This window comes from Acartia tonsa, chromosome 11 (genome assembly GCF_053477335.1).
Source record: "Acartia tonsa isolate MP-2025a chromosome 11, ASM5347733v1, whole genome shotgun sequence".
Classification (NCBI taxonomy): domain Eukaryota; kingdom Metazoa; phylum Arthropoda; class Copepoda; order Calanoida; family Acartiidae; genus Acartia; species Acartia tonsa.
In genome coordinates, this window is record NC_137270.1 from 44002738 (window position 1) to 44026525 (window position 23788).

Genomic DNA, 23788 nt, shown 5'->3' on the forward strand with positions numbered 1-23788 from the left:
GAATCAGGGCTACTACATGCAACAATTATAATATTAGTGATATGGTTTATTTTTCAGATAATCATACTGAAATAAAATGTGAGAAAAAGTTAAACAAAATGTAACAAAAAAAGTTAAAACGTAGTGATAATACGATGTGAGATTAGATGAAAAAGGTGATTGATTTTTTATTTAATCTTTATTCAAGATGGCCATCAGTCCTAGTGTTGGGGAGAGACGTTGTTTTTAAAAGCTTCTATTAAAGATAGATTATTTGTGAAGGTTCCCTTTTAATAATGAGTAATGATCAATCAGTGAATATTTCGGAAAGTGTTAGATCAGATTGGTAAAACTTTCCGGTGAAGCTTTGTACATGTTTTGAGATGATTTCATTATATTTTCTCGTATTCATTCGAATCCGGTGGATAGGTACCGGTTCTCATCCATACGAAAAAACTATGTCTAGCATCGTATTATAACCAGCTTTCTACGAATATAGAAATGTACAATCATAAGATTAAAACTAGTTTCTATAGCCGGTTCCTTCGGCACCTCGGGGCTAAAAAAAACTAGTTTTAATCTCATGATTGTACATTCTATATCCGCGGAAAGCCGTTTATAATACGATGCGAGAAATAACTATTCTTTCCCCCAGAGTTTAGGGACTAAGTAAAATAGTATATGAAATAGCTGTGCTATTTATACAAATTATTGTTCTTGTTTTAAAACAAATCAAATGAAGAAAAAAAGCCAAAATGGGCTGGAGGCGAAACCACAAGTTGTATAAAAAGAAAAATGAACAATTTTTTTTCAAGTATCTAATTATTTAAATTAATCAAACGTATTTTATGCATGTACTAGTAATGATTGGCTAACTCAGTGACGTAATTTATATCTTAAAATCTCTCAAAACAAGATTGTTCTCTGAATTAATAAATTAGCACATCTCCCCCCCCCCCATATCCCCATCTGAATTAAACCATATTAATTTGTACTTTGTAATTGTAGAAATGGTTATTTATCGCATCGTATTATAGACAGCTTTTCGCGGTTATCTAAATGAAAATTATAAGATCTGAACCAGTTTAGTTGGCCACAAGGTGCCAAATGCACGGGCTAACAAAACTGGTATTAATATTATGGCTTTTATTTTAATATTCGTAGAAAATTGTCTGTAATACGATGCTATTTATATATGATTTTCAGTAAGGCTTAGAACTGCAAAGCTACATTGTCTATCCAAATTGAGAAAAATGTAATTTTTAAACAAATTGTGCGGGCTTAGCGGCTGATCATTTTTAGTAGCGAAGCTACTCTGTAATTTACTTTGTCTGTCCGTCTGTCAGTCTGTCCGTCCGTAACGCTTTGGGAAAAACGTGATTTTCTCAGCTCCTATTCGAACACAGTAATATTGTCTGACTGATTATGACGTAACAAAAAAAATTAGCCAATGAGAGGCCACTATAAATTTTACCATTGGTCAATAACGGCCTCTCATTGGCTATTTTTTTTTGTTACGTCATAATAAGTCAGACACTATTACTGTGTTCCTCCTATTCAAGATAGACAGCTGAAATTTTAGTGCAGATTTCCATTATATATGCCCATCTAATATAATACATTGTTTTGTCCATCTGTCTGTTATCTGGGGTGCTCGATCGATTCCTAGATTTTTACGTTTTTGTGATTTTCTCAACTCCTTTTCAAGATAGAGGACTGACTTTTTTAGGGATTATTCAATTTTTCATTCTACATATTTTCAGATTTTTAAAAAAGAATTGTCAATAAATTGGGGTGCTAGATCGATTCCTAGATTTTTAGTTTTTCGTGATTTTCTCTATTCCTATTCAGGATTGACGGCTGAAATTTTTAGGGATTGAATATGCGTGTATCTTACATTTTTCCATCAAGTTTCATTAAGATTTGTCTATTAATTGCGATGCTAGATCGATTCCTAGATTTTCATGATTTTAAAGGTTGCGTGATTTTAAGGGTTTCGTGATTTCCCTATTTTACAAAGTTTAATGTTTATTGTATGACACTGATCTATATCAATTTATTTCCTGATATCCCTTCATAATATTTGAGCTTCGCTACTTATGGATGTTGTCATCCTTGTTTTGTGACAATTCCCATGATAATTATGAAAATCTTTGTTTTTTATTACTTATTAACTTGTCCATCCGCTTATGTAACATCATTTTTAAAAGCGAAGCTTTTCTATAATTAGGTTCGGTCCGTCGGTCCGTCCGTCCGTACGTCACAGAGAGTTAGCTCTTTTCGTTAATTCAAACAGGTTAGAATTGTCCTATCGATTCCAAACTTTGCATGATGATTCCTGTAGTAGTTAGGTACAATTTAGAAAGCGTAGCAACTCTATAATCAATACCAGAATGTCCGTACGTCCATTTGAAACTTGTCGATTTATAAAATTAAAAAAAAAAAAAATATTATGTGATCTAATCATCCGATTGATCTGATTTTTGGTATATTGATTCCTGGGACAACAAAGTATAACGTAATAAGCGAAGCAACTCTATAATCAAGTCCTAAAAATGTAAGTATGTCCATAAACATTATCCTGAATCAAGTAGTTTTTCAACAAATTTACTTACAATTTTGCTTTGATACATTATGATTATTCAGTTCTGACATTATACAAGTGTTAATGTCCGTTTGTCCTACCGTTTCAGTGCTTCGCTTTTATGGATGTTGTCATCCTTGTTTTATAGGTATGATAAAATAGTTATTTATCGCATAGTACTATAGACAGCTTCCTTTGGGTATTAAAATGAAAAAAGTATAAGTTTTGTTAGCCAGGAGGGTCAGAAAAAATGTTCATAGAAAATTGTCTATAATAACATGTTATACATATTTTTTAGTATGGCTAAGAACCGGTTATAATCCAGCTGATATAAATCGATTTTTAAAGCTATACTGAAAATGTTATTTTCTTTTTTGCATTTAAAAAAGCTTACTTAAATTCCTTGTAAAAATTTCTCCAACCCATAAGCATTTTCTCGTTCTTATAATTTTGCTTTACTTCGTTGATTTTGGATTTTGTCATACTTGCTAATATGCAATCTAATAGGTGATTTAACATAAAGTGCCCGTTGAGCAAGGATAACGCTCCCCCTAATTTTCAACACCCCCGTCCAACTTATTTCAGCTTGATTTAAAAATATTTGGAGGAGGGTTTTCAATACTCAACAATGCACTTTGTAGGTACTATATAACCGCCAATTAATATCTTAGATATCTGGAATCAAAATTGCCAAATAAACTAGCTCTCAATAACAAGAACAAGCACAAACCAAAAATGCAGAAACCTAAACGAAATCAGGTAATAGAATAGAATAGTATTTATTAACTAATTCATTTTAAAAATTGCATAGCAAGGATAATAAGAATTAAGCCTTGGAGTAGGCCGTATAATTACCCCTGTAAATGATTTCATTTTACATTCTATTTATAGTTAGAATTACAAAAATTGTGTATTAAATAAAGATATTTACACAAATAAATATATAGATCAAGCATTTAATTGGTTGACTTGTATTAGGGGAGATTCATTTTATCAGAGAATATGAAAAAATATGTGTAAAGCTTTTTGCGAAAAAAGTCTTTCAGTAGCTTTTTTTAGTCTGTGACGATAAGATAGAGCTTTTATGGACACATAAAATGCCACCTAAGTTGAACCAAACAAAAACCCATTGTAAACAAATTGATTTTACTATTCATATTTCATAAAAAAAAACTATTATTATATAAAATGCCATTTCATCATGTTTTTAAAAGAATGTATTATACAAGAACTAACTGTTGAATTGGTTATTTGATGCTTTCCCTCAAATTGCTTTTGAAACACTGCCCCCCCCCTTGTTTTTTTTAAAAAATGGCCAAGCCCTGCGGTGCTCTAACTCTATGGGGCCACCCACCCATTATCAAATATAACCTAACCTATCCTGACCTATAGTGATAAACAAACAAACAAAAAACTGCCCCCTTAATTTCGATTTACTTCAAAATAAGGGGGGGGGGGCCCGGGGGGGTTCTAAATGCTCAATTAGGCACTGAGGGAAACAGCCGGTAATTTTTTCCAGATAATGATAAGGGTTCTGAGAATAAGATTGACACAGTCAGCTTGTCAGTTCCGTGCGCATTCTTTGCTCATTTATCTTAAATGGCCGTTTGCTAAATAATGTTGTAAAAGATCGTGTGCTGTGTTTTAAAATTTTGCTTTCTTTCTCTTTAAATGGAGAATCTTAGGATGATTAGGAATAATATTAACAGCGTCAAATCTCTTTCATCTTGCTTAAAAATGCAATCAATCCTGCTTTTAGGTTAATGATTGTTTGTTCAAATTTCTGAAAAGTGGTGATTTACTTTTATGGATATTATCAACCTTGGACTCTGATATGTTCAATAATTCCATGAAAGCTGAGATAAAGAAAACTAGACATGGGTTTTCCTGTTCTGTTATTGTGAAGAATGTGCGATTAAAAATAATTGGGATGAATATATTCATAAATAGGGAGGCACCAAAAAATTATGGAGAAAGTGAGCCATAGAGCAGTGGTCATGGAAATCCTAACAATAAACTTCTGACAAAAGTTTATACTATCGGCTACGCCACGAAATTGTGGGGGATGGAAATTAACCTCCACTCACACTTTGTTTTAAAATGAATAAGATTTTTTTTGGCATGTCATATTTCTCTAGGGGCTATTTCTATTTGGAGGGTGGTGGTACCCTCCCCCAAAATAGCAATAAACCCTCCCAGTCCCAGGACCTATGAGAAGCTATAATGTAACGTAGAACCATATAGGTTCAGCGGTTTGCGAGATCGTTCGTTACAGATACAGACATCCTGTTACTTTTATATAAGAATAATCTAGTGCCTTTCATTGCATAATTGATAGACCGATGTATTAAAGATTACACGCTTGGAAGCTTGTAATTCATGTTCCCTCATATTTGTTATGACTGACAAAAGAACATTTGGAACTATAGGGAAGCCTTGCTATGAAAAATATAAAGTGGGTGTGTCAAAAATAAAAAGTAGTGCAACAATTTTATACAGGAAGTAAAGAAAATAAACAGTTTTTGAAAGATATTGGCAATAAATTATTTTTAATGTAATTTATCCTATAGGAATCATCATTTCAAAAACAAGTAAACGAACTTAACTTTTTGTTCATTATCGGCTGTGCCCTTAGCATCTAGGACAGAAAATGACCTGAATAAAACCATCTTAGCATTTAAATGATAAAAAACAACCCAATACCAACCCAGGACCTTTATGAAGCTTTCCTAATATGTAAGCTACAGAAACACAATTGGATTAGTAACTACCGAAATCTTAAGCTAAAGAAAAAAAAGTTTCTACTTTAGGAAAAAAAATAGGATTATTAAAAGTTGCTACGTTTCTAAATTAAACGTTTGGACAGAGAGACGTACGCACTATAAAAGCAGAAAAGCTTTGCTATTAAATCCGTGTTATTGAGTTTTTTATTATTATTATGAGATTAGTCATCATTTCTTGACAAATTTAAAATTGATGTTGCATCATAATTTATTATGTATAATCATCTTTTTAAAAGTGAAGCTTATCTATAATTAGGGTCATATAGTTAAGCTCTTTTTGTTTTTTTAGAAATGTTAAAATTATTTTTATCGATTTTAAACTTTGCATGATGATTCCTTAGTACCGAGATAGGAAGCGTAGCAAATCTATAATCATAATCATGAAGTTTAAAACATGCTGATTTTAAAAACTTTTTGTATGATATATTTATCCTATACATCTGATTTTTGGAATAATGATTCCTTGGACAACAAGGTACAATATTTAAAGTGAGGCATAAATTTAATAGTCATAAAAATTTGTGCTATATTTACATATTTCTGGTTTTTAGTTTATTTTATGGTGATTTCTCTCAAATTGTCTATTGGGCACGCAGGGGCGTCCAAGCTTTTTTTTGGGGGGGGGATAAAAATTTGTTTAAGGGGGGAGGTAATTTTTTTTTTTTTTTTTGGGGGGGGGGGGTAAAATGGCGCGCGAATCGCGCCGCAAATATTTTTTACCTCCCTGAAATATGTTGGCAGGGGTAAATTTAGTTTACCCCCCCCAAAATTTACCCCCCGGGTAAAATTTGGGGGGGGGGGGAATTTAAATTTTATTAAATACATAGTATTAAAAATGCACGCAAAGCGCGCAAAAATTTTTTTTATTAGAGATTTTTTATTTTTTTGGGGGGGTAAATACTCCCTCCTAAATGGTTGGGGTGCCCCAGGGTAGGGGTAAATTTTAAATGGGGTTGGACGTCTATGGGGGCACGTAACCCCCCTCTTTTTTAAAAATCGAAAATGAGGAGGGAAGGCTTTTTTTATCATATGCATAACCCTTGCTGAGGGCCTAACCCTACGGGGAAATTCACAATATAATATATTCAGACCTCAATTATTTTTTTTTAAAGACGAAAAACTACTTTACACCCCTCTTTAGTTCCAATTTATATAAAAAAAATAAAGAGGGGGGGTTGGGGTTCAATGTTCAACTAGAAATTTTGAGTTCTAATTTATCTTTGATCCTCCTACGTTATTAAAAGCGAAGCTTTTCTATAATTAGGGTCGGTCCGTCCGTCCGTCCGAGATAGATAGCTTTTATTCGTTAATTTAGGCATGTTATAATTGTCCTATCGATTTCAAACTTTGCATGATGATTCCTGTAGTAGATGGGCAAGATTTAGAAAGCTTAGCAACTCTATAATCATTACCAGAATGTCCGTACGTCCATTTTAAAAATGTTGATTTTTCTACTTTTTTTAAAACAAATTTTCAAGTTTGATCTGATTTTTGGTATATTGATTCCTGGGACAACAACGAACAATATTTTAAGCGAAGCAACTCTATAATCAAGTCCAAAAATGTAAGTATGTCCATAAACATTATCCTGCTTCAAGCAGTTTTTTCAACAAATTTACTTACAATTTTGCTTCGACTCTAATACTTTTAAATTCTGATTATTCAGTTCAGATACCATACAAGTGTTAATGTCCGTTTGTCCTACCGTTTCAGTGCTTCGCTTTTATGGATGTTGTCATCCTTGTTATTTCTTATTTTTGAGGAAAGAACAAAAATTTTAAAAATTTTGGTAGTGGGTGAGTGGGATAGATTTGGTTTTCAATTTCTTGACCTAGATATTTAAATACGTAGTATTTCTACAAGTAACCTCACTGACTGGCAAATTTCTTCCAATAGAAATATTGTTTTCTCTCTTTATAATCAATTCTATGAAAGTGTCCCTACAGTCAATGCTATAAGCGTATATTATACATGTATTGTTTGTTAAATAAAATTCATTTTTTATTCTTCAAATAATAAATTAAGTAGAGGACAACAAAAAATTTAAAAAGTAAGAGGGGGGGGGGGGGTCGTTAGATGTTGTCTAATAATTTTGAAAGGGGGCTAAAAAAAACTGGTTTTAATCTTATAATTGTACATTCTATATCCGCGGAAAGCAGTTTATAATACGATGCGAGGAATAACTATTATTAGATTTATTTCAACAATGCAATGTATACAAAATATTAATGCAGAAAAATTAAAAAAGATTCATTAGAAACGTGTTACACTAAAGACACAAACAAGGATAACTAAGCTAATAGAAAAAAATGTAATAAGTAAAAGGTGGATTTATTCAAATCAATACTAAACCACAAGAAAATCTTTTTTTTTTTACAGCTAAGGAGCTGGTCGCCAGGGATTCAAAAGGGATAAGACACAAGGCCTATAGATTTATTTACATCCCTAATGATGATACACAAAACTATCACTTCTGTAGATTAAAATTAGTTGTTCTACACTCAACTTAATTAACCAACTAATCAAAATCCAGTGCTGATAGCTAATAAGCAAACGAATAAGAAAACGTTATTATAAAGCTTTGGGGACTAGTGTAATAAACAGCCCATTGTCCCCTCTATCTCTGGCCGGTCGCAGATTAACGCCAGTTCAATTAGCTTTATAAAGACAACAAAAAATCTGATATAGCCATGATTCTTGGGTGCAATCAGCCATTTGCTCCCAGCTGTATCTTCTACAATCCAATATTGTCATGTAGTTACCAATTTTTTATCATTTCGTAGATTCTTTTTTCAGGGATGGAGAATACATTAGGCTGTTTATTACACATTAAACAAGTTCCCAAAGTTTTACAACAACGTTACCTTTTCGTTAGTTTAACAACTTTGGGGACTTTTATTGAATTTTGATTGATTGGGTCATTAAGTTGAGTGTCCAAACGTTTTAACCTCAATATTGTAATATACAGAAGGGTTAATTTTGTGTATCATCATTGGGGAAGTACTTCAATTTACCGGCTATTGTCTTATCCCTCGATTTTTGTGGATTGCAGACATTGTGTTAGGCAAAGTAAATTTAAGAGAAGCTTTCTATAATTCACTTATTTTCTTATCTCTTCAAATATACTAGGCACTAGAGTTGGCTCAATATAACTATCTCGCTATTGGCTAGTTTTCTATAAGTACATATCTATTTATCTATTTCTCAATAAATCAATTCTCCTCCCCCGCCATTACTATCTAAAAGAAAGAAGTAAATATGTATTAATTTAAATGATTTTAAAAAGATTTTTTCAATTATAATTTTCACATTACCATTGTGGTATCCGCCGAGGATAAATGGCAGACACCAGAGTTCAAAATGACTACGGCAGTGTGAACAGACGTGGACACCTTTACTATAGAGAAGCTACGCTTCTCTAACAATCACTAAATAACAAACAGCATCTATTCAGTTGTTCCTTTATTGAAGGTCTAAGGATTACTAAAGTTATATACAACAAACAATAGCTACACAGATAGGAATAAATAATCATAAATAAAAGCAATATAATACATATACAATAGTCAGTTTGGGCAATAATGATCCCCCATCCCTGGGAAGGGTGGGGGGAATTAACAATGCAGCTTAACCATAATAAAGCTTGTCAGATTCAATCATTAATTTTAGGCATAGGGAGGGGGTCGGCAGACCCCTTCCCCAGGACTTGGGGGAGGGCCTTTGGCCCTTCCCCGAACCCCGGTCAGGGGTGCCATAGGCATGGCTCACGGTTGCCGAATACCACAACTCTCCCCTCGGAAGGCTGGGAGGGGGTCTCCCTGCCAGACTTCCGACAGTGGTTGAGGCCTTCGGCCCGCTCCTTAGGGCTAAGATATATACAAATGATAATGATTCAATGGAATCCTAGTGGTGATTTTCAGGGCTGATGGGCTCCCAACGTGGGATAGAAGGTAGAGGCTGGCTTTGGTTGGACACGTAGCTCGGCGCCGGCAGGTGTCAGGTTGGCGTGGGGCACAGCTGCTGCGGGGCCGGTCAGCAGCGGGGCATTCTGGTTGTTGTTGGCAGCGGCTGGGGCACTGGCTGCCAAGTTGACCGTCTGAGCGGCAGCCTGGCCTCCCGAGGGGCCGCGGGGTCTTCCAGAGGGCGGTCCAGGCCTGCCTGGGCGGTCATGCCCGCTATCGGCCGATTGCATGGACACCATTTCCTCAGCGGCTTCCCGGCCAATGGGAATGGCATCCCAGTCTACTGAAAAGTCCTGGGACTTGGCATGGGTGAGCCGGGCTCTGGCCAAGGCCTTCCTGTACAAGGTTGGATGGTACAGGAACACTTGTGACATCGCATTCATGGCGGCCCGTACACCTCCTTGTGCGGCTGCCAGGGAAATGATGGTCAGATCCCCCAGCAGTTTGAGGATCAACAACAGCAAACACAGTATGGCTGCGCCATCTCCCCACTCGTGAATAGCTTGTCTGAACCCAGCCCAGACATCCAGGGCGGCCTCTCCTTCCTCCGCCAGTTGGTCGATATTGTAGGACACGATCCCATGGTCTCCGGTGGCCGAACAGCTACCTTGCTGAACGCACGAGCCATAGGACAGGCCGGTCAGCATGGCGCTTTTATACGCTGGGAACGCTAGCAGCTGCTGCCAGTCGTTCAGCTCAGCCTGTGAATACAAGCCTCCCGAACTAAAATCATCCAAGGGTTCTGTCAGCAGCTGCTTGGGCGTATCCAGCGGGGGTGGCCTCTTCTTAGGTGCGGGGGTTAGCTCTATCCAGCCTTCCTCCGCGTGCACAGTCAGGGGGTAGGTGGAGGAGCAGGGAATCTTGGTGGCGTGGCTGCTATACACCCGTGTCACGGCGTCTACAAATCCTGTGGGTTCCACTGGTACTTTGTCCCAACATTCCTTGCTTTCACGGACAACGTATTTGTTGCGTTGGCAGGTAAGCTGGAGCAGGACATCTCCCCTCAGCACAGAGAACGTGCTCCCCTGGACACGCACCGGGTGGGCCGGGTCTAGTTGCTGGAGCTTCCAGCAGTTGGCCGCTACTTCTTCTGCCGCTGTGCTTTTCATGCGTGTCTCCAGGGTAAATCCAATGTAACCTGCATGTATCTGGGCCTGCAGGGGGACATCAACATCCCTGGCCGATACTCTGGGCAGCGCTGCCGCGGCCGGGTCAGTTGCCACGAACAATGCTGGGTGGTTGGTGGCATGGGCCTCAAAGTCGCAGTTCACTATTGAGGTGGGGGTGGTCATGTTGATGAAGAACTGGGCTTGATGGTCAACCAGGAACGCATCCATCACTAGGCTAGGCTGGAGGCTGCGGATCAGCCTCAAGGGGCAATCTCTCCCCAGGTGGTCCCACACGTAGGTGGCTTCCCCAGTGATGCAAGACAGCTCAGAATGGGGACATTCTAGGGTCAGGTGGTCAGATTGGGACTCCACCCGTCCATCCTCTACTACGTAGGTCTCTTCCTTGACCAGCAGCCGTCGTTCCTGGAGCACTAATTCATTGCGGTACAGCTGGCCCTCGAAGTCTCTCTCCTTTACAACCCACCCCCTCGGGGCTGTTGACCAAGGCGCCCACCATGTCGAGGGTGAAGAACAGGGGATGGTTCAGCTGGAACGTCAGTGGCTGGGTCTTGCCTGGCAGCGTGTAGACTCGGTTCCTGGCCAGGTCTCGGCACGTTTCTGGATCAATCTTGGTTGGCCTCATGAGGGTGGGGACCGAGGTCACCTTGAGGTGATCCCATACCCCACACCTGAATGTCCACTGGGACACGGTGAGCTGGCAACTGTATCCTGTTGTTTCCCTAATCTTGACTTGCTGCAGGACATGTACTTCATGGCCCAGGGGCACCTCCTGGTGTAGCGGTTCCGTGCTACACATCTTCTCCTTATTGTAGGCTGTGACGTGGGTGGGGTTGGCGCAGTCCCACCCTACCAGGACGTAGCTAGTTGTAGGCCACACGGCTGCCAGCAGTAGTCCCCACAGAACCATCCACCAGTGTGAGAATCTACCAGACAGCCATCTACCTCGCGCACGCGGCTGGGGATCTTCGGCTCGGGTCACGGCTGCTTCTTGAGGCTGGACACGGCTGGGCTGCTCCTGGCTAGATACAAATTTCCATTGAGCGTTATCTTTGTGTGTCCGGGGCACCCCGATACCCTCCCCAATGACAGACTGACAGGCGACTGGCGCCTGCCTGGGTGTCGGCTCCCCTAGCCCCAAGGGGTCCCTTCCCTTGTCCATGGCATGCCCAGTGGCATGGGGCTGAAGTGCGTGTGGCACAGGCTCGCCCTGACTCACGTCCCTCCCCTGCCCTAGGAACTCAGGTGCATGTGGCACAGGCAAGTCCTTATATCCCCAAATTTCAATCTCCCCAGCCTCTGGTGCAGGAGGCACAGGCAAGGTTGGGGTTTTATAATAATTTGGATACAATACATTTGTTAAATTTAACTTATCCTGGCTCGACTGGAAGTGCTGGGCAGCTGGGTTCCCTCGGCTGGCAGGGGGCGCTGGATGGTGTATGGCTGGGCTCTCCCTACAGGCTGGTGGCGCTGGCTGGCTGGGGGTGACGGGTGTCACCCCTTCCTCTGGGACTGCTGGCTCGTTCCAGGATCCAGGTATCTCGGTGGCGGCGACGGTTGTCGCCCCAGGCACCAGGTTGGAGGCGCTGGATAGCACCCCCCAGTCATCGCAGGTGGCGGCGCCGGGTGGCGCCCCATACATCGACTCTGATGCGCTGGCTAGCGCCTCCTGCCTCTCTCGTTCAACGGCCGCCAGGGCCTCCCCGTACACCGTCTCAGTGACGCTGGGTAGTGCCCCTCCACTCTTGCTGGGTAGGCTCAGTCGGGCAGGCCCCATCATGTTTAAGCTAAAGGGCTGGGGCCTCAGAACTTCTGGCTCGGCAATGTTGTTGGGCTGCACAAATTCCGGCCCCAGGTGGTTGAGGCTGAAGCCCAGGCCAACCCGGTTGGGTTCAGCCGCGCCTCCCAGTACGTTGATCCTAGCTGGAACGGTTCCAAACTGCGGCATTCCGTCGGCTCGGCCTGCTGCGTTGGGGGCGGCTGCTTGCTGCGGGGGTGCTGGGGGCGCGCTCCCTTCCATGTTGGCTACTCTGCTGGGGTTTCCTGGTGGAGCGCCCTTGTCTGCGGTGCGCCTCCGGCCGGCTACCTGGTCCCAGTCGGCTCTGCACTCGGCCGCCGTATGGCCAGCATAGTGGCAACGCTCGCACTTGGCAGGACGGTCACGACGTGGCTGGGTGCGTCTCTCCTCCAGGCTGACTTCCATAGGCGTCGGACAGTCTCGGGCTCGGTGGCCTTTCCCTTGGCAGCGGTAACAGCGGCCTGAAGTCTTGTCATCTGGGGCGACCTTCCCCATCTGGTGGAGACCCGGAGCCAAGGCGCCAATCTCCATTGGCTCCGACTCGTTGTAGTTGGGCAACTGGACGCTGGCTGATCCCGTGAGCCCGTCGGTGGCGTCCACTAGGCACACACCCTCCTTCAGCTGCTTGGTAATCATTGTGACGGTGAACATGGCTCGCCTCGTGTACTCAGGTACAGAGGCGATCTCATGACTCATCATTTCACGTTTCACATTAGCGTTACGAATGCCACGATCTAATTCATCGATTAATAACTCGAGATCCTCATGGCTGTAGGCCTCCCTATACAAGGCACACTTTGTGGATATGTATGCTTGTATTGGTTCTGTCGAGTGTTGCCTGTAATCCCTGAAGGCTTGCTTCAAAGTCTGGGATTCAAAGGCTGGACGAAATAACATTTCACACTCGGCCTTGACTTGTTCGTAAGTCAAGGCTTGGCCTGCCTCGCCAAACAGATGAGAAGCCATTTCCGCCGCTTGCCCTACCAGTGACAGTAAAAGGGCGTTGCGGCGGTTGAGGGTGTCATGGGGCGGCACGCGGTAAGCCGTCCATGACATCTCGAGTCTGCGGATGTGGGAACTCCAGGATTGCTTGGGCGGCCCTCTATACTCCGGCAGGTTACTCAGCATCAGCTTGCGGTACTCGGCTGGAGCCGGCTGGGGGTCATCCTGGAGCCATCCTTGGGCTTGGTCGCCTCCTTGCGCTTGCGGCTGCTCCATCGGGTCAACGGTTCAGCGGCGGGACACAAAGTTATAAGGCAATATTATAAATGGTTTATCACTTGAGGCTTTCTAGCCTAGCAGCCAACACTGTTTATCACTAGGTTGGTAGTTTAGCTACAAAGATATAACTTAGATGTACTTGTCACTAGTTTTATCCTGAGTTTGTAGAGTAGGCTGGTAGGGGTAGATAGCTGTTGAGGGTCTGAACTGCTGTCAGGAACTGATTGGGTTTTCCTTTATCACACTATAGATAGGAGGGAGAAGCTTGTAATTCTTTATTTTCTAAAAATATCTCTGTTAGATGCTATGGAGTAGCTCCGCTCCTGTGTGTGTGTGTGTGTGTGAAATATCCTTTCCTTGCAGCGCGCTTACGCACCGTCAAATCCGCGCACACAGGTAAAACGCGCACTTATCCCTCAACTCGCTCTCTCATTGGTCCGCTTTGTCCGTTGAATTTTATGATATGTCCCAAACTCTGTTGCGCGACCCGTAAATGGCGCTCTGTTCTCCCGGTCGCTAGCTCCACACCGTGGGCGGACTTAGTCAAGTGTGGGTAGGAGGAGGGAAGCGCGTGAGGGGACGGGGTGAAGCCGTCCGTTCCCCCTGTGGGGAAGGGGGGAGTGCTGTGGGTTTGAGGTAACTGTGTGATGAGGTAATGGTGCCCTTTCTCCTTAATCCTAGGCTTATTGTTATGTCACCTTGATTGTATTTTCTTCAATGGAGAGTGGGCCCCTCCCTTTCCTCTGGAATAAGGGATGTATTTGTTGTGCTGGAGGCTTGGGTGGTTAGATTGTTTATCAAGGTATTGTTATATTACATCTAAATTCTATTTTTGGCCTTATCACAATACATAACAGATTTGCTTACCAAGCCTGTTCTATTTTTAGTTTTATCACAATACACAACAAATTGTTTGCCAATCCTTGCTCATAAATCTATTGTTTAGCCATCACACTAGGGTGGTAATCCCTACAATGTGATATAATATCTGCTTTTCTAGATGGGTGGCTGCGCTGTAGCCTCTCAGGATACTTGGAGTTGACGTAGTTTCCTCTGCTTGGTACACTACACTCATATGTTGGCTCGCAGCTCGCAGCTATTTGGCGTGTTTCAGCCTATCGGCGGCAGGGAATGTCCCGTCCTGCAGCGCCGTGTATCCGAATCCGGCTGTTGGCGGCAGGGAATGTCCCGTCCTGCAGCGCCGCTGGTTCGAATCCTTGGCTTGTTTCAGTCTATCGGCGGCAGGGAATGTCCCGTCCTGCAGCGCCGTGTATCCGAATCCGGCTGATGGTGGCAGGGAATGTCCCGTCCTGCAACGCCGCTGGTTCGAATCTTGCTATCTCTTGCAGTAAATGTTGGCCTATTTTCAGCCGTTTACACTTAGTTGGCCTGTTTCAGCCCTTGAGCGCTCAATTCTCCGTTAGATGTTGGCGCTTCTCGCGGTTCTCCGTCAAGTTTCGCTGTCTCGCTTCCACAACTGCCGGATACAGAGTTAGACCTTGCTATCCAGGGTGGGTAATTCAGGTTGCTTGTGTCAGTTTTGCCAGTTTCACTGCTGGGAGTACCTTAGCCTCAGCTGCGCGTCTGCTCTACACTTGTGGTTTGCCGTAATCTCACACAGCTGTCACCAAAAGTTGTGGTATCCGCCGAGGATAAATGGCAGACACCAGAGTTCAAAATGACTACGGCAGTGTGAACAGACGTGGACACCTTTACTATAGAGAAGCTACGCTTCTCTAACAATCACTAAATAACAAACAGCATCTATTCAGTTGTTCCTTTATTGAAGGTCTAAGGATTACTAAAGTTATATACAACAAACAATAGCTACACAGATAGGAATAAATAATCATAAATAAAAGCAATATAATACATATACAATAGTCAGTTTGGGCAATAATGATCCCCCATCCCTGGGAAGGGTGGGGGGAATTAACAATGCAGCTTAACCATAATAAAGCTTGTCAGATTCAATCATTAATTTTAGGCATAGGGAGGGGGTCGGCAGACCCCTTCCCCAGGACTCGGGGGAGGGCCTTTGGCCCTTCCCCGAACCCCGGTCAGGGGTGCCATAGGCATGGCTCACAGTTGCCGAATACCACACCATCACCAAAGGGTTAATATGATTAAAATTTTAGTTTTAATATTTTAACACAAAGGAAGTGTCGCCACAATCAAATTCTTTAAAAATAGAGTTTTCTTAGATTTACTCTATTATGAACGTATATTTTTTATTTATGAAATAAGGATTAAATACTTCAATGTAATTCAAATATCAACATGAAGTGAAAAACTTAATTCATTCCATAAACAAATAGAATAAAGGTCTTATTGCTTTGGTCAATGAGAGTTTAATGAAGATTATTGGAGCACTATGAGTTTTAAACACTCTACCATTGGAAGACTCGAGCTCATTTATTTATTTATTTCCTATATAGATCTGTCACGGATCTTGATTCAGTAAAGCAGGCCGTTTTGTAAATGTTAAAAATTGGAAGATATTAAATAAAAGTAATTGCAAATATACTTAGTAAATAATGGAGAAAGCAGTAGACAAATTTTACTAAAATACTATGCACAAACGAGAGCAACTTTTACCATGATACAAAATTTTAATGTTTCAAATGATTGCAATGTTTTATGGCAAATTGACACCAAATATAGAAGTTTAGTAATTGGGTGGGTTGTCTGTAATGCTAAATCATAAGAAAATTATCCTATCAAGGAAGAATAAATGTGTAAAATTCCAATTACTGAAAAACAAACAAGTAAAAATGACGTATTGCAATGGATGCAGAATATACGTGGATATTATGACAGTGGAAAATTGTCTTGAACTTCTTTTGAGTTTTTAAATGTCATTTATTGGTCAATTTGTTCATCCAGTAGGAGGAGATGGGATGGGGTAAAGGGGGTGGAGGCAGGGGATCGTTATTTGGGTATAGTCCCTTTCGTAACATCGCACCTTATGGGGCGATTCTTTGTATTTTTCACAGTAGCTTTTCTCCTATTTCTAGCCCCTACGGGGGGGCTCTAACCTTGCAGGGCCAATTACCTAACCCTAAGGGGCAATCAAGGGACTATTCCCCGTTATTTTGCCCGCTCTAGATACCATTTTATTAGAATACATGATAATCTGGTGTAAGATCCAAGTAATAATAAATCCAATATTATTACTCGCTTATCTCTTACGAGTGTATGAGTTGTTTGGTGTTCCCTAACATCCGCACACATATCACACGGACAAATGATCAGAACCGCATATTATTACTACAGCATAAACAGTCTCTTTACTTAATTTATTTACTAGAACTACTTTATAATTAACTTTGTATGTCTGTTCATCCATCAGTCCGTAACGCTATGGGAAAATGTGATTTCTTGGCTGCTATTCAAGATTAACAGCTGATTTTTTTGTGAAGATTTCCTGTACCAATGAGATCTAATACACAATTTACATGGTCTGTCGTTCATGCTACATAAGAATTCCTCTCAAATTTATTCTTGATTTTTGACGCCTTAACATATGTTCTTTAAACGAACTTGTCTTTATTTTCAGCCTTGCTTTTTGTGCCTCGCTTTTAGTAAATAATATCATCCTTGTTGCGAATATGACTCTACATACGGATGTGATAATGTACGGCAGTGAATACTCACCCATTTGTATTATTATACGTATAATATTCATTTTCATATTAGTTTCACTAAATACACATGCATAATGTGAAAATATTCACTATAAAATTATTATTATTATGAGTGATGTGATTTAAAGAAACATAAAAAAAAATGGAATTAAGAATTATTTTTGTTCGTTTTAGAAGATTGAAGGTTTTCTTTATATTTTCTATTTTTTCCTGTAGGGATCTTAAGGAATAAGGTAATGGAAGATAAATTGGTTGTACCACTCCAATAATGATTTTAACAATTACCCATTCTGTAGATTAAAATGATTGGTTTCAACAAACCATTGAAAAATTTATTAAAGACCGACGGTCAAAGTTATTCATAGACTAGATGTGAAAAACACATTTCTCTTAGGTAGATTTAATGTTGGTCATTTATATTTTATGACGTCATTTTTATAGAAACTTTAAGCTGTTTCGACGACTGACCATGCTTGGGATGAAATTTGATAGTGACGTCAATAAATTATTTCTTGGATGTTGCACCAGATTTTCATGTACTCTGATTAATTGATGCTCGCAACTGGCTAAAATAACAATACCCCCTAACCACACCCTTTACCCCCATTTTCTCCCCTCTTACTGGATAAACGAACTGACCATTAAATGAGGTCCACATAAGCAAGCTAAATTGACGATCAATATCCATTGGCCGAGGTAAAGTTGCCAAGGTGTAAAGACCCATATTTATAGAAAAGCTATGCTTATAGTAAAGAATTAAAGGGGGGAGGCGGATGTGCCACTTTTGGAAACCAAAACTAAAAGTCAAAGGAACTCAACTAAAAAAAGAGTTACAGGTCTGAGATTTTGCATGGCAGTTGCTTTATAGGGTTACAATATGGAACAGTGAAGAAACGGCGGTGCAACCGGCGTAAACCGCCGAGAAATTGCAAAAAAAATTCGGCAGGAAACGGCGGTTTTCGGCGGTTGCGCCGCCGCTTCTTCACAGTTCCATATTGTACCCCTATAAAGCAACTGCCATGCAAAATCTCAGACCTGTAACTCTTTTTTTAGTCGAGTTCCTTTGTTGTCTTTTAGTTTTGGTTTCAAAAAGTGGCATATCCGCCTCCCCCCTTTCTTATGCTTGTATATTTGATTTTCTTAATCTTATACAGCTGCTTTCTTAGTATAAGTTAAAGTATTTTATATTTATTTAATCTGTTTCTTACACTAAAGTATCTGGGTTTATGCTAGTTCTGTATTTGTCAAAAAGGATCTCATTAACGGCTTGACATTATGAACATTAATTCAATTTTTAATATAAAGATCATAAAATTAAAGATTGGATAAAATTATCAATATGTCTAACGCCTTTAAAAACATCAAACAAGGCATAAAACAAGATAAAAATCACGAAATCTATATGAGATTTTCCGCTGTCGTTCACAAGCATTATTTTAGATTTATCTCGCTTTGTATATACCTTATTCCTGGGTATATATTAAGAGATATAAGTTTTCCGGAATTTTAATGTAGGGAGGAGATTTGAAATCTGCATCAAATTTTAAGGATTTTTTTTATAAAATTCGTTGTTTGTATAATTCTTTATCTAAAAGCCGAAATACATTTTAAGTTAATTAATTTTGACCAATAGGATAGGTGGATTTTAAACTACCTGCGCTCTAATTGGTTGAATGATGTACGACATCCAATCAGAGCGCAGATTTTTTAAATCCACCAATCACGGATGCCAAAATTAATTAACTTAATTTGTATTTCCGCTTTTAGATAAAGAATTATAGAAAAAACGAATTTTATAAAAAATCCTTAGGATTTGATGCAGATTTCAAATCTCCTCCCTACATTAAAATTCCGGAAAACTTATATCTCTTAGTATATATGCATATATATAGAGCTGCAATGCTTTCTTTATTAAATACTGCTTGTATCACAATAGGAATTACCCATGAAGTTTGTATTTGATTTAGAGTCTGAACCCCCTTCCCCTAGTAGATCTTTGTTATAACATGCTAAGATTTATAATCGGAGATATTGATCACCCATTAATAATAGTTTTTAACAATGGATATAGAATATGTGGATATATTGACTAAGCTATAAAAATTGGAAAGAATTTTAATGAATATAATAGATTTGAAATCTGCATAAAATTTTAAGGAATTTTATAAAATTTGTTTTTTGTATAATTCTTTATCTATAAGCGCAAATACAAATTAAGTTAAATAATTTTGACATCTGTGATTGGTGGATTGAAAACTATCTGCGCCCTGATTGGAGAAGCTTAAGTAACGTACATCATTCAACCAATTAGAGCGCAGGTAGTTTCCAATCCACCTATCCTTTTGGTCAAAATTTATTAACTTAAATTGTATTTGCGCTCTTAAATAATGAATTATATAAAAAACGAAGATTATAAAAAATCCTTAAAATTTTATGCAGATTTCAAATCTATTATATTCATTAAAATTCTTTCCAATTTTTATAGCTTAATATTGACAGGAGAAAATTTGTCGTTTAGGTTGCTTATTTATTGTTTAGTTCGTTTATCCAGTAGGAGGTTAGGAAATGGGGTAAAGGGGGGGGGGGGATTATTTAGCCAGCTGCGAGTATCGCTTAGAGTATATGAAAATCTGGTGCAACATCTAAGTAATAATATATCGATTTTTTCACTATAGATGGATTATTAAGAAGGACAAAAAAATTATTTGGAAAAATAGTTTAACTTTACTAAGAAGTCCCTATGAAAGTTCCATGTACATAATTTGAACATTCATGTTTTACGCTACTATCAAAAATTATCGTCCATGTTTTAAAAATAAAACTTATTCTTTTCTGCCCGATATCAATGTTCAAAAACAATTTTCATTTAATTGTTTAAATTTTGTGAATCAGACAAAATTTTACAGGATAAACGGAATGATAAATTTACAGGAATTCCTTTTGAAGTTTTAGTAGTTTTAAAACGGTGATAATAAACTACATTTTTAGTCTCTTGTCTGTAAGTCAAAATCCTACTTCCCCTCCCCTTATTTAAGAGCAAAAAAATCATTTGCAGAAGGGGGTATCAACATCCCCATAAAACAAAATATTAAGAAGATTATCTTTCTCTTATTTTGACTTCAAAAGGCATTACAATCCCTTGATAATTTGATGTGCACGCCACTAAAAAATTGTATGTAATGCGCTTGACGTTGTGACTGTATGAAAATTATTTTTTTAAAAAATTTTAACAACATTTTTTTGCAACATTTACCAACCCTATAATGTCCTGTTTTATATACTATGTGTCAGGGAGGTAAGCTGCTTATTACTGCCTAGTCCCCAAAGTTTTAGAATAACGTATTCTTATTTGTTGATTTAACAACTTTGGGTACTTTTTACTGATTTTTGATTGGTTGGTTCATTAATTTGAGTGATCAAACGTTTCAACCAATAATTGTAATCTACAGATTGGGAAGAATGTACATCAATTTATCGGCTATTGTCCAATTCCTTTAGATCCATGACTATTTGCTGTTGAAATAAGTCAGCAAAATAAAAATTTTGATGTTTTTGAAAAAATAGGTTTATTATTTCATACATAATCTATACTACCTACAAACTGAGGTCAGGTAAAGGAATCGTCCTATCAGTCTTAATTCTATCAACAAAAACTAATGATATCAATTTTTTAAATTTATACTAAGGCGTGTTGATCTGTGTATGATAAGTCACGTAACAGTATAATCATAATTTTATGACCAAGAAAGTTTAAGTTTTTTTTAGTTGGGTGAAATGAGGGATTTTTCAAGATATTAGAGGGGTAATCTAATGCTTTTCAATGTTGATGGGGGGTAAAATGATGTGTTTAAGGGTGGTAAACACCCCCTTAATTCACCCTTAGAATTTCATGTGTTTGACCTTACATTTGTTACACAAACCAACCATTTGATTGCATAGGTAAATTTTGTCCAAGAGTGCTATGCACATTAATGCATTTACATCATTATTACATATTAGCGGATTCGTCACTAGAGGCCTAAAGGGGTTAAGTCCCACCCCCCTACACCCCTTAATTTTTATTTTAGTAGATAAAAAGTAGTAAAATTGGGCTGATTTTATTTCCGGGGGTGGAGTAATTTCCCTCCCTCAAAATAGTTTTAAACCTTCCCAAGGACCTATGAGAAGCTACATTGTAAAGGAGAAACATTTCGGTTCAGTGGTTAGCGAGATCCTTCGGTACACACACAGATCCTGTTAGTTTTATATAAGGATTATAAGTAGAAGGTTGCATTTTTATTTATGAAAGTCTAAAATATATGATGGATATGACTTGTAAAGTAGCTGTGGTCTTTTTAAAAATATGCGGGAAAATTTCGACACCAATTATAAGTACTTGACTGTTTGAGCATTTTTTTGTCAGACAGTTTAATGTGAACAGAATTAAGGGCAAGTTGTCTAAAGGACATGGACAATTTAGTCCATAACTAGCGCAGCTACTACAAGTTTACTTTAATTTGGGATTTGAATATGACTGAATTTTAAGGACACTCTTAATAATGAGGAACAAAATATAACACTTTCATTAGATGAAATTTATTGGTTGAAACGTTGGGACACTATTCGTTTGTACCAATTAATCAAGATATAAGTCCTTAAATGATTGCGCTTGTTTATAAAACTTTGGGCACCTCAATCATTTACAGTTCCTGATTATAAAATAAGATTCTAAAGCTGCGTATTAACAATAATTCATATCAACATATTAACAGGAACTTTTAATTAAACTGGTACAAAAAGTTTTCATTCTTTGGTTGAAAAATTTTATCTAATCTTATATTTATAACTTTGTAATCTTTTTTGTATAATTTATAGTTTGTAGCTTCTTTATACTAATATTTGACATACATATATTTTAATTTTTGTATAATTTATAGTTTGTAGCTTCTTTATACTAATATTTGACATACATATATTTTAATTTTTGGTGATTTCTGCTGAAATGATTACACACCAGACAAATAATAAGAGATAAATAACCCTAGATGGTTCATCAGACGTAATAAATCGTCAAACAAGGATTCCCAGTTGAATTGACTCATTATCTAAATGAATTATAAATAGTTTAATTTTCATACCAAAATCTGTACACTTTCTAACCAATAATATGGCCGGATTGTTTCTCCGCTGGTTTCCTATTGGCTGATTTACTGAGTATGCATCTAGATCTACTACATTTATTCTAATAACTGATTATTTTAATTTTAGTTAGTTCAGTGCTTCCGAGATATGTCTCCATTTAATTCAATCTCACTACTACTTATATTTTCTTTCTTTTTAATAGGTAAGTATTATATGTTTGTTTTTTTAAAGCAAAGTTTTTCTATAAATGAGGTCGGTCCGTCCGTCCGTTGAACAGTTAGCTTTTGAAACATGACGATTTTTAACTTTTTTGACAACAACTTTTTGCATGATTTATCCCATTCATCTGATTTTCGGAATGATTATTTCTAGGACAACATATTACAATGTTATAAGCGAGGCATCTAAATAATCAATTCTTAAAAATGTAAGTATGCCCTTAAACAGTAACCTGTAATTAAGCAGTTTTGCAATAAATCTACTTGCAATTTTGTTTACACTAATACATTTATATTCTTCTTGTGCTTATTTAGTTCTGACACTCAACAAGAGTAATTGTTCATTTGACGTTCCTTCTGATTGTAGAGTTTTTCTTTCATAAACGTTGTCATCCTTATTAATATTATTATTTAGGAATGTATAATGTTTCTGCAGGCACAAAATTCATAGTTTTAAACCAAAGTAAAGAGGTAGGATTATAAATATTAATTTTAGTAGCTTAGCTACTCTACAAATGTGGTTTAATGGATTTATTATTACATGGATCTTACACCAGATTATCATGTGAAACTTGTAGCTGGCTAAAATAACAATTCACCCTTCCACCCCCTTTTTTCAATGCCCTAATACTGGATGAACGAACTGACCAATACATTATGTTAATGGTAGCAACCTAAATTGACTACAAATTTTCCCCTGTATTTACCGATTGTATGTAACAATTTATGCAGCCATGATTTTGAAAAAATCGCATAAAACTATGGCAAAACTAGGAGGTATAAAAAGAAGTACACATTAGGTTCTGTAATTTAAGCTTCCAACAGATAGATAACTTTCTAATTTTTTTATGGTTTTTATTTTATTATTGTTTCAGAATCCTTTACCATCCATAATAGTATCCAAACACCTCATGTCAAAGGAATTTTATGTTTCACATTTTCTAAATTAGCAAATCTATTCTATAAACTAAAATAGCGACTGTAACTTAAATGTAACTTCAAATTGTTTCAACCTGTCTCAAAGTGATTATTCAAGCTCTGATACAAGTAAAGGAAGACATTTTTGTGTACCTGTCCTTCAGAGGTTATCCAGGTTGAAGGACACAAAAAAATAAGACTTGGTAAGCCTGTCCTCTAGAGGCTATCCAGGTTTAGGTACACAAATTTTATGAAAACTTCTGGTTTACCTGTCCTCTAGAGGTTTTCAAGGTTCAGGTAAACAAACAAATAAGACCATGCGGTGAACCTGTCTTCTAGAGGTTTCTAGGTTCAGGTACACTAGAGGTTATCCAGGTTTAGGTAAAACCTTGTTGTGTAGTGTACCCGTCCTTCATTATTTAGGTTTAGT

General features: G+C 38.4%; 1 long non-coding RNA gene across 2 annotated transcripts; it reads left to right on the forward strand.

Annotated features, from left to right (window-relative positions):
- Window positions 1–55: 55 nt before the first annotated feature.
- On the forward strand, window positions 56–23413 carry LOC145332610 (uncharacterized). Of its 2 annotated transcripts, XR_013884233.1 has the most exons (5): window positions 56–155; window positions 3235–3322; window positions 22349–22424; window positions 22856–22911; window positions 23316–23413. It is a non-coding gene; the product is annotated as an uncharacterized LOC145332610 (long non-coding RNA). The 2 variants fall into 2 exon arrangements; XR_013884232.1 differs by lacking the exons at window positions 56–155; window positions 3235–3322 and adding an exon at window positions 17122–17285.
- Window positions 23414–23788: the final 375 nt, after the last annotated feature.